Source organism: Capra hircus, chromosome 15, assembly GCF_001704415.2.
Source record: "Capra hircus breed San Clemente chromosome 15, ASM170441v1, whole genome shotgun sequence".
NCBI lineage: Eukaryota > Metazoa > Chordata > Mammalia > Artiodactyla > Bovidae > Capra > Capra hircus.
In genome coordinates this window covers 18,601,464-18,612,938 of record NC_030822.1, presented here as the reverse complement: position 1 = coordinate 18,612,938, position 11,475 = coordinate 18,601,464, and positions in this window count along the sequence as shown.

The window sequence follows — 11,475 nt, the reverse complement described above, 5'->3', positions numbered from 1 at the left end:
TTTTTAGTTCCTCTCCACTTTCTGCCATAAGGGTGGTGTCATCTGTATATCTGAGGTTATTGACATTTCTCCCGGCAATCTTGATTCCAGCTTGTGCTTCTTCCAGCCCAGCATTTCTCATGATGTACTCTGCATATAAGTTAAATAAGCACGGTGACAATGTACAGCCTTGAAGTACTCCTTTTCCTATTTGGAACCAGTCTGTTGTTCCATGTCTAGTTCCAACTGTTGCTTCCTGACCTGCATATAGGTTTCTCAAGAGGCAGGTCAGGCGGTCTGGTATTCCCATCTCTCTCAGAATTTTCCACAGTTTATTGTGATCCACACAAAGGCTTTGGCATAGTCAATAAAGCAGAAATAGATGTTTTTCTGGAACTCTCTTGCTTTTTCCATGATCCAGCGGATGTTGGCATTTGATCTCTGGTTCCTCGGCCTTTTCTAAAACCAGCTTGAACATCTGGAAGTTCACGGTTCACGTACTGCTGAAGCCTGCCTTGGAGAATTTTGAGTATTACTTTACTAGCGTGTGAGATGAGTGCAGTTGTGCGGTAGTTTGAGCATTCTTTGGCATTGGCTTTCTTTGGGATTGGAATGAAAACTGACCTTTTCCAGTCCTGTGGCCACTGCTGAGTTTTCCTAATTTGCTGGCATATTGAGTGCAGCCCTTTCACAGCATCATCTTTCAGGATTTGAAACAGCTCAACTGGAATTCCATCACCTCCACTAGCTTTGTTCGTAGAGATGCTTTCTAAGGCCCACTTGACTTCACATTCCAGGATGTCTGGCTCTAGGTGAGTGATCGCACCATCGTGATTATCTTGGTCATGAAGCTCTTTTTTGTACAGTTCTTCTGTGTATTCTTGCCACCTCTTCTTAATATCTTCTGCTTCTGTTAGGTCCGTACCATTTCTGTCCTTTATCGAGCCCATCTTTGCATGAAATGTTCCCTTGGTGTCTCTAATTTTCTTGAAGAGATCTCTAGTCTTTCCCATTCCGTTGTTTCCTCTATTTCTTTGCATTGATCGCTGAGGAAGGCTTTCTTAACTCTTCTTGCTATTCTTTGGAACTCTACATTCAGATGCTTATATCTTTCCTTTTCTCCTTTGCTTTTCGCTCCTCTTCTTTTCACAGCTATTTGTAAGGCCTCCTCAAGACAGCCATTTTGCTTTTTTGCATTTCTTTTCCATGGGGATGGTCTTGATCCCTGTCTCCTGTACAATGTCACGAACCTCCGTCTATAGTTCATCAGGCACTCTATCTATCAGATCTAGGCCCTTAAATCTATTTCTCACTTCCACTGCATAATCATAAGGGATTTGATTTAGGTCATACCTGAATGGGATTTAAACCTCATCTTTACCACATTCTAGCTGTGTGACATTGGGCAAGTCATGTCCCCTCTCTGAGCCTTTCTGTGAAATGAAGCTAAGATCTAGTCAGTGAAATGACTGTAGAGCTGGAAAGAGAGAACACACAGTTGACAACTGCAAGGTTATTGTTATTGATTAATCTCTGCTTGAATACTTCTAGCATTGAGGAACTCACTCTCTTGCCAGAGCCGAAGCATCACCTATTGATCCACCAGTAGTGACTGCTATGCTCAGCCCCTTCTGGCACCCATTGTAGACAGTGTCCCTTTTCAACACCCATAAGGCCCCCAAACAGAGGCTGAGCTCAGGACACCTCAGGAGAGGGGACTGGTGCTGTGACAAGGAAGGCCCTTCATCACCTGGCCGAGGTGAGACTAGCCGGAGCTGGCTGGAGATCTCCCACAGATTCCTCGGCCCCATCACTTCCGAGAGTCATCTTTCCGAGCACCCAAAAGATTCAACCCACCCAGGGCATATACCTTCATCGCAGCACACAACTCTTTCCAAAACACCTGGGCTTGGGACTTCCCTGGTGGTCCAATGGTTAAGACTCTACCCTGCCAATGCAGGGGATGTGGGTTTAATCTCTGGTTGGGGAATTAAGATCCCACATACTTGTGCAGCAAGGCCAAAAGAAAAAGAAAAAAAAAAAAAAAAACACCTGGGCTTGGTGCATTTTAAAGTCGGCAGCAAAGATGATCACCTCTATAAGACTGACGTGGAACTCATTACCAGAATTGTACAGTAGGCCAGTGGAAAATGAGATTCGATTTCGGAAAACTCCATTAGATTACCCATGTAACTGCTCAGGCACGGCATTGCTAAGGTAAATTTCGCCTAGGCTGAACTCAGGAGAAAACTTGCCTGTCGTTATCTTGGAGTCCAGACTCTTGGCGGTTATGACATTTGCTCGCACAAACATTCTCCCTAACAGGTAGCTGAGGTGGGCTGGAGGGGAACAGGGAAAATAAAATAGATTGAAATCAGTCAGCAAAAAACGAGCTGGGATTTAAGTGTTTGGGCCTTGGTGCAGCTTGCCCACACCCTAGCTGTACACTTCTTGGTGCCCTTGTAAATGGGGGTGAGGACAAGTGCCTCACAGGTTCAGTCTGTACGTATTAATGAGATGCTAGACATAGAGTGCTAAACCCAGGACCTGGCACAAAGAAACTACTTGCTAACAGGTACTTGATAGCTGATAGCAGTGGGTGTGGCAGGGCTCGGAAGAAACTCCAAGAGTGTCACTAGACCCCAGTGGTCTTTCTTGTACCAGACCCCAAAACACCTTGTCCTTTGCTAGAACTGGTCACATCAGAGCATTTTGCTCTGTCCCTAAAACAAACTATAAAATGACATCAGTTCTTGAAAACACCTGTAATAAACTGTTTCTTTGGGATAGATGAGGAAGGATGCAGTGAATAATTTGGACTAGGAAACCACCCCTCTTTCCCACATAAAGATTCACAACCTTATTCGGTAAGAGGCCCGATCATATACATATATGTGCGTGAACACAAACACACATGCACACACACACACACGAAGCACCTTGGACTAGCAAGCCTGTCCTGATGGACCTGTGACTCTTCCCAAATCCCCCCCAGGAGGTATAGAAAGGGAACCTAGATTCCTGGAGGCTTACACACGAAGGAGCTGCTACTCGGAGGGAGCAGGTGGGCCAGCTGACCCACTGTGACCATGGGCAGTGCCTTCACTTCACTGGTTTATAAAGAGACACCATTTTTACCTGCTCCCATATCAATTAACTTTGGAAACCAAGCCTACATTAAACCCCAAATTTCCCTCTTTCCAAATGTTACACAATCAAATCAATTAAATAAGTGTTAGTAGCTCAGTCGTGTCTGACTCTGTGATCTCATGGACTGTAGTCCACCAGGCTCCTCTGTCCATAAGATTCTCCAGGTAAGAATACTGGAGTGGATTGCCATTTCCTTCTCCAAAGAGAGGGAAAAAAATAGTGTATATATATATATATATATCCCTCTATTTAGTCCTGAGCTGTCTAATATGGTAGCCACTAACCCTATGTGGCTATTTAAACTGAAATTTAAATAACTAAAAATAAAATTGAAAATTCAGTTCCTCTAGCCACATGTGACTAACAGCTCCATATTAAGCAGCACAGATATAGAATATTTCTGTCCCTGCAGAAAGTTCTGTTAGACAACACTGATCTGCTGTGGATTAAAATGTGTTGTGTTCTCCCCTCCCCCACATGTTGAAACATTAATCCCCAGTGTGTTGTTGTTTGGAGATGGAGCCTTAGGAGGTAATTAGGTTTAGATGATGGTTGGATGGCATCACTGACTCAATGGACATGAGTCTGAGTAAACTCCAGGAGTTGGTGATGGACAGGGTGGCCTGGCGAGCTGCATCCATGGGGTTGCAAAGAGTCAGGCACGACTGAGAGACTAACAACGACGACAAGAGGAAAACACAGCAGAGGGCTCTCTCCCTCCCTCCCTCCCTCACTCCCTTTCTCTGTCACATAAGGACACAACAAGAAGGCAGCTGATTGCAAGCCATGAGGAGAACTCTCACCAGGAACCCAATTGGCCAGCACCTTGAACTTGGACTTCCCTGCCTCCAGAACTGTAAGAAATAAATGTCTGTTGTTTAAACCACCCAGTCTGTGGTGCTTTGTTATAGCAACCTGAGCAGACCAATACAGAAAAGAAGCGTAAATGGGTCCTGTCCAGCTTTTTTTATTCATGTGAACTGGACTTTTCACCTTGAAACTGGTTTTGGAAAGAGATTTTTCCTGTGGGAGTATAAAACATGACTTCCAGCAGGTTGCCAGCTGCCGCTTCTGGGAAAGGGCTGATGTTGTCCCTGTGTTTATTTCTGCAATGAGTATGTGCAATGGCCACAGTTCTCCTCCTCCCTTCGGGTTTCCAAATTGCATTTTCTTCTAGATAATAATGAGCAAGCTGATAAATATCAGCCCTGGACCTGAGAGGGGAAGGGGGCGATTTCATCCCATGTCTAAATCCATGCTGCCATCTAGTGGATCCCGCCCACCCCGCCCCTCCTCACCCTGCCACCAAGACAGAAACAAGGATTTTGTGCTGTTGACCAGAAACTTCGATGCAGATTTGCCTGGCAAACCCTAGGAAGGTGAGCATCAGCTGTGTGTCAGGTCGTGAGCTGAGCAGTTTATACATTCTCTCAGTTAATTTGCAGCCCCAGGCAGGGGAAGTACCATGCATTTTTCAGATGAGGAAAAGGGCTCAGAGAAGTGACGAACCTGCTTCACTGGAAGAACCATTGAATGGATAAATGAATGAACAAACCAGTAAAGGTGCGCAGGTTTAGTTTATGTGCACCGTTTTCAGAGTTATAGAATGTGGGCACTGCATTCAGACAGACACAGAGACGAGATGAGTAATCCTGGGGCGCTGGGGAAAGATGGCTGGAACAGCTAACGTTTAGTCCTGCTTCTGCAGAAATCCTCCGCCAGGCTCCAGTAGAATATCACCTGATTATAGGGCCTTTGCTGCTCTGTCTCTCCTCTTCTCTGACTTGTGACGTGAGCCCAAAGCCAGCTGCTGAGCCACTCCGATTCTTCCCTTAGGAACTGGAACTAGCAAAGTGTTCCTGTGAGAGGGAACCCAACGTGACTCTCTAGGGGGAACCTGAACTGAGTTGACAGTCTAGGGAGAAAGGCAGGAGGTGTGCAGGTGTGTGGAGTGAGAGGAAGAAGGGGGGGACCAGCTGCCTGGGCTCCTTGTGGCTTCCAGGCCCTGGTGCCAATGGGCCTGAGGCCCATGAAGGGACATATGACGTGTCTAAAAATGCTCCTCTGTTCCAAGGGACTCTGGTGGGGCGGCAATCTCAGGACTCTGGCCACCCCACCCCAAAGGGGACAGAAACAGACAAGCAACCCACACCAGCCAATCACATTTGCTCTCCAAGGAACAAACATGATTGGAGAGAACAAATGTGGTTGGAGCCAAGTGTCCAGTGGCAGCACCACATTCCTTTCCTCCTAAAGCCCTAGATGCCTCCTTTGTTTCTTTCTCTTGCATTAGTTCCTACTATCTGTAACCACCAATGCTACCATCATCCCCTCTTGTTATATAAGTGAGCTGCTTTGAGTGGCCTCTTTCCCCCACCAACAAGAAGAGCCCCTAGAACATGTGATCTTCCAGCTTGGTGTCATGGATGCATTTTCTGGATTCCTTTCTAGCCAGTTTCCCTCTGGTCGCTGTACTTGGATGTGCTGATGCTCGGCTGTGGACGGGATGGAAGCGCTCTCTCTTTGGGGCATCACCTACGGAGGGGCCGAGTCCTTGACCTCATCTGAAGTGGCAGATGTGATGCTGCCTGGGAGAGACATGGTTGGCCCTCACTAGAAAAGAATCACCTTCTTCCCCAAATTGCCCCCTAGCCATACTCACCCCCATCAGTTTTGTAGAGCCCTGCAGATTCAGGGCTCAGCAGTGAGAGATGAGTCCTAAATAGGGTGGAAAACTATGACTATGGTAATTATGACTCTCATCTGAGAAAAATTTCCCCTCTATCATCTTGATTGTTTTCTCCCACCCATGAGAACATGTCTCATCTACCGGATGATGAGACAGGCTCAGAAAGGTTGAGTAACATTCCCAAGGTCACATATCTGGGTGGTGACAGGCTCAAGATGTCATTGAAAGGAAAAAGCCAGTGTGAGGCACCAGTACAGCCTTCACTTCTAGTGAGAGGGAAACTTTAATGCAGTGATGACGTCTGTCTTCCTCCTGCTCCCCAAGAAACCAGGCCCCTGCAGGCACTGGATCCTGCCTGAATCCTTTGGCCATAGTGTAGGGCACAGGTTATTTGGTTGAGGGGGTGGGAGGTTCCCCATCACAGTTAAAATCTCTGCTTCTCCCAGGACTAACGATCTGTTGATGGAGCAGTCATGATGCAAATATCTGGTTTCACCCTGTGTCAGATTTGCTGTTCCATCTAGCTCAAACAAGTTACCGCTGGAGAGGATGAACGTCAGTCCCCCACCCATGGGCTGTTTCCTCTGTTCACCCTCTACGCTGATGCCCTGAGAGTACAAGCTGCTAATCTGATTGGCTGAGGTCCAGGACATTCCCTGGGCCTTGCATCATCAGTGGTTGAGACTCCATGCTCCCACTGCTGGGGGCACAGGTTGGATCCCTGGTTCAGGGGAACTAAGTGTCATGGATGCATTTTCTGGATTCCTCTCTAGTCACTTTGCCTCTGGTTGCTGCACTTGGATGTGCTGATGCTCGGCTGTGGACGGGATGGAAGTCCAGTGGCAAAAAAAAAAAAGCCTGCCTTCATGAGCAGATATCACTAGGCTCTTCTTTCCTACCTCTTCCACGTGGGTAACTAAGTGGGCAGACAAACCAGAAGCAGCAGGGGGCTTCAGTCATACCTTCAGCCCAACTCTGAATGTTCCAAAGCAGCTTTCCTTCTAGCTCAGCTATCAGTGATTTTTCCTGTTTATCTGGCGGTGTGTTAGTAAATGTTTAACAACCAACTTTTTATGGAGGTTAGAAAGGGTAGAGAGGACAAGAACAATCTGCATTTGTACATTTGCCAATTTCCATAGTGTAAATACTCTCACTGTGGCCAGTTTCAAACCATCAACACGGACGTTACTCAGGAGGAATGTAACATTAGTACACTGTTATACAGTATTTCCACCATACAGACCCAGGAGCCATAAATACCTTTAAGAGCACGGGTAATTGTAAAATGGAGCAAATAATTAGGGAGTGCTGAATTCTGAATATTTATTACCTTCATTTTTAATATTGTTTAATTGTAAGTTGATACAAGTTAATTTTTAAAAAGGGCTGTATTTTACAACTGGCTTACAAAATTCCTCAAAATTTAACCATTGGCTTTCATGAGCTGTTCCAGCTGGCTCCAGCATGCCACTGCATTTATCTATTATTCCGTGCCTATGGTGTTTGCTTCATCTGGACCCTTATCTTGTTTTCAATTGCCAAGCATTCTTCTCTTTGTTATACAGCCTCTTCCATTCCATTCTGTTCAGGACGGACTGAGAATCACAGGACCTGCCTCCTCCACCATCCTGATAACAGGACCTGTGACCAAAGCCATGGGATGAAGGGACAAGTGATGGGGCTGAGTGTGGGCATTCCTGGGACCTTGACTGTGATACCATAAGACTGTCAACTCATCCTCAACATTGGGAGACAACTCAGCCCACACCCAAACTATGTCCTCCCGGTATTGAACCTAACGTTTCCTTCTGGTGACTCACTAGGGCTTCCCTTATGTCTGTGCTATGAACCCTGCAGGAAGGCCTGGGAGAACCTTGATAAGCCTGACTTCCAATCCTCACTCTGCCGTTCCCTAGCCCTGTGCCCAGGGGTGGAGGAGGGTGTAAGTCACTACACCTTTCAGAGTCTCTGTCATTTGTAAAACATGCCAAGAATGGTTCCTATATCACAAGGTGCTAGTAAGAATTATTATTTTTTGCCATGCCACAGGGTTTTCTGGACCTTAGTTTCCTGACCAAGGATTGGACCCACGCCCCGTGTGGTGAAAGCATGGAGTCCCAGTACTACTAAGAAGTAGACTGTTCATGTTAACTGCCTCCCTCTGTGCCCAGGATGCACTTAACTGGTGGCCAGTTTTATTAGTTTGGATGGATGGGGGTGGGGGGCAAAGGTGGGGAAGAAATGGGAAATGGGCAGGCAGCTCTGCCCTCCTTGAGCTTGCTGCTGAGTTTTCCTGACTCTCATTAAGAGTCTCCAGCTCCCCTCACTGGACTTGCCAGCCTGAAGTTTTCTAGAACAAGGGAGCTTCTCTTGCATCAGCCAGCCTGGGGTAATGGGAATCTAGCTTCCTCCTAGTGAGGGGAGACAGGACCTGGAATGCCCAGGATGGGAGAACTCCCAGGGGTTGTGAATTCTGGGGTTGTGAACTGCCACAGTTGTGAATTCTGGGGGACTGTCCAGACTTTGCTCACCCTATACTGGGTTTTGGAAACACTGAAATTCTTTGCTAAGGTTTAGAAGCTGGAGGCTTTGGCCTGACATTGGGCCCACACTCCTGGCTGTGGGCAGCAGTGGCTGAAATGCCCCTGTAGTCAGGCAGCAGCTCTGTGGCTGGCCAGCCTCTGCCTGGCTCCCGGTACCCATGCCCAGATCTCCAGCTGGGCTTCACAGACATCTACATTTGTGTCCTCAAGTTGGTGGTCGCTGCACAAACTCTGGGGCAAGTTGTATGTAGCCTCTGGGGCTCCACCACCCCATCATCATCAGGTGATAACCGCCTGCTATTAAGGATAAACCATCTCTGCTTCCATCCAAAGCCAATCTGTTGAAAACCCAGGGCTTCCCTGGTGGCTCAGTGGTAAAGAATTCACCTGCAATATGGGAGACCTGGGTTCAATCCCTGGGTTGGGAAGATCCCTTGGAGGAGGGCATGACAACTCATTCCAGTACTTTGGCCTGGGGAATCCCCATGGACAGAGGAGCCTGGTGGGCTACAGTCCATGGGGTCGCAAAGAGTCGGACATGACTGAGCAGCTAAGCACATTAAGAATAAACCATCTCTGCTTCCATCCAAAGCCAATCCCTCTACTATAAACTAGACCTGACCCCTCTCATCCACTCAAGGACACCATTCCAGCAATCCTCTCTCTGAAGCCATAGGTTAAATCCATTTCACCTGTCTTCACTAATTAAGTTTGTTTTAAGATTTGCATGTTCTCCCAGCAGCATGAAGCCTAAACAGTAAGATGTTAGCCTGAGTTATTGCCCAGAAACTTGGAGGCTAATTCGATCTGAAAGGGTTAAGATAGGATAGGATCACTGACCCTCTAACTGGGACTGCACCAGGGTCCCCTCAGGAACTTTTTGACATCAGAGGGCTCAAACCTCCATGCTCAGAATGTACAGAGGTGCATAGGCAAGTTATGCCTGCACAGGAGGACAATTCCTGAATCTATTCCCAATCACATCCCCACATTCCCCACACCTCCAGCTGACCTGAATCATCTTTATTTGTAATCCCATAAATACCCTAGCCCCTTGCCTTTTGGGAGCAGACTTATGACTTGTTCTTTCAGCCTCTCCTCCAGTTGTCTCACAAATAAGACCCCTTTTTGCTGCAAACACTGGTGTCTCGACATTTGGCTTGCTGTGCGTCAGGCAGAGACCTTTTCTACTTTGTCAGTTTTTCTCCCTCTAAGGGGTCACTCTCTATCAGACAAATGCATGGTCATTTCTTTCTTAAAACACTCTTCTCTTGACCCTGCTTGTCCTGCCAATTGTTTCTGTCTCAGCTCTTGTTGCTAAGTCACTTCAGTCATGTCCGACTCTGTGCGACCCCATAGATGGCAGCCCACCAGGCTCCCCCGTCCCTGGGATTCTCCAGGCGAGAACACTGGAGTCGGTTGCCATTTCCTTCTCCAATGCATGAATGTGAAAAGTGAAAGGGAGGTCACTCAGTCGTGTCCACCTCTTCACGACCCCATGGACTTCAGCCCACCAGGCTCCTCCGTCTGTGGGATTTTCCAGGCAAGAGTACTGGAGTGGGGTGCCATTGCCTTCTCGGATCTCAGCTCTATCTGAAGCTGAACTTCCTATAAAGGCATCTACTTCCTGTCTCTAATTCCTCTCCTCCCATTCTCAAATAACTGCAGTCAGGCATCAACCCCTTTTGCTCAACCAAAACTGCAAAATCACCAATACAAAATCGTGCTGCTAAATCCTCAGCATGTTGCAAATGCTCAGGTTCCTCTTGACCCATCAACGCTATTTGTCAGACTCCCTCCGCTTCTCCCTCCTACTTCACATGTCTTTGAAGACACCTGGCTTACCAGCTGTTGTTGTTTAGTAGATAAGTTGCGTCCAACTCTTTTGTGACCCCATGGACTATAGCCGGCCAAGCTCCTCTGTCCATGGGATTCTCGAGGCGAGAATACTGGGGTGGGTTGCCATTTCCTTCTCCAGGGGATCTTCCCGACCCAGGAATCGAACCCACGTCCCCTGCATAGGCAGGTAGGTTCTTTACCTCTGAGCCACTACGGGAGCCTGGCTCACCAGCTACTCTTTTCCATTCTCCTCTGAAAGAAGCCCAAACTTCACAGATTCTTCAGCTACGATCTAGGCTGCTGGCATAGTGAAGGCACAAGGGGGTCGAGAAGCTAAGCACCCAAATGGAAGATTTAGGTTTTGTTTTTAGGCTTCACTGTGTGGCATGCAGGATCTTAGTTCCCCAACCAGGGATCAAACCCATCTCCTCTGCACTGGGAGCATGGAGTCTTAACCACCAGGGAAGTCCCTGGAAGATTTGTTCTAGATCAAAGATTTGTTCTATCAACTATGTTCTCCTTCGTGTGCTTGTGCCACTAGGTCCTTGCTCCTCCTCACCATAGAGGCAGCACCTGGCAGCAGAGGACCCAGCAAGGGGGAAAGGGGAGGTATACTGCACCGCTGCTTCTCACTTAGCTGCATTAATTCCAACAACCTCCTAACTGTTTTCTCTTCATCCTTGCTTACTCTTTTCTCAACATAGCACAAATCAGAACCTGTTACTCATCAGCTCAAAACTCTCTACTTTCCATCCCACTCAGAGTAAAACCCCCGGGTCCTTTACCATGTTTGTAAGGTCCCATGCGAATGGACCCTCTCTGCACTCATCCTTTCCTCCCTCCCCTTACTCCTGGCTCCAGCCGTCTGAACTCTCTGCTGACCCTCAAACCTCCCAGCGTGCTCCCACCTTCAGCCTTTGCACCTGCCCTTCACCCTGAAATGCTCCCCTAGGGTGTCTCCTGGCTATTGCCCTCAATCTCCATCAAACACTGTTTACATGTTCTCTCTTCAAGAAACCCTGCTTTCCTCCCAGTCTCTAACCATCCTCATCCCTACTTTTTGTTTTCCCCTTTGCCTGTCATCCTCTGATACCATATGCTGATTTACTAATAATATTTGCTGTCTGTATCCCCACCCCCAATCCCAAGAGCCTAGGAAGGTGCCTAACACCTAGGCCCCCCGCCCCAGATAATAAGCACTCAAATACTTGACTATATGAGTGTCTAGGAAGGACCGTGCCTTTCATCAGATTAGCAAAGAGTTTTGTGCTCCAA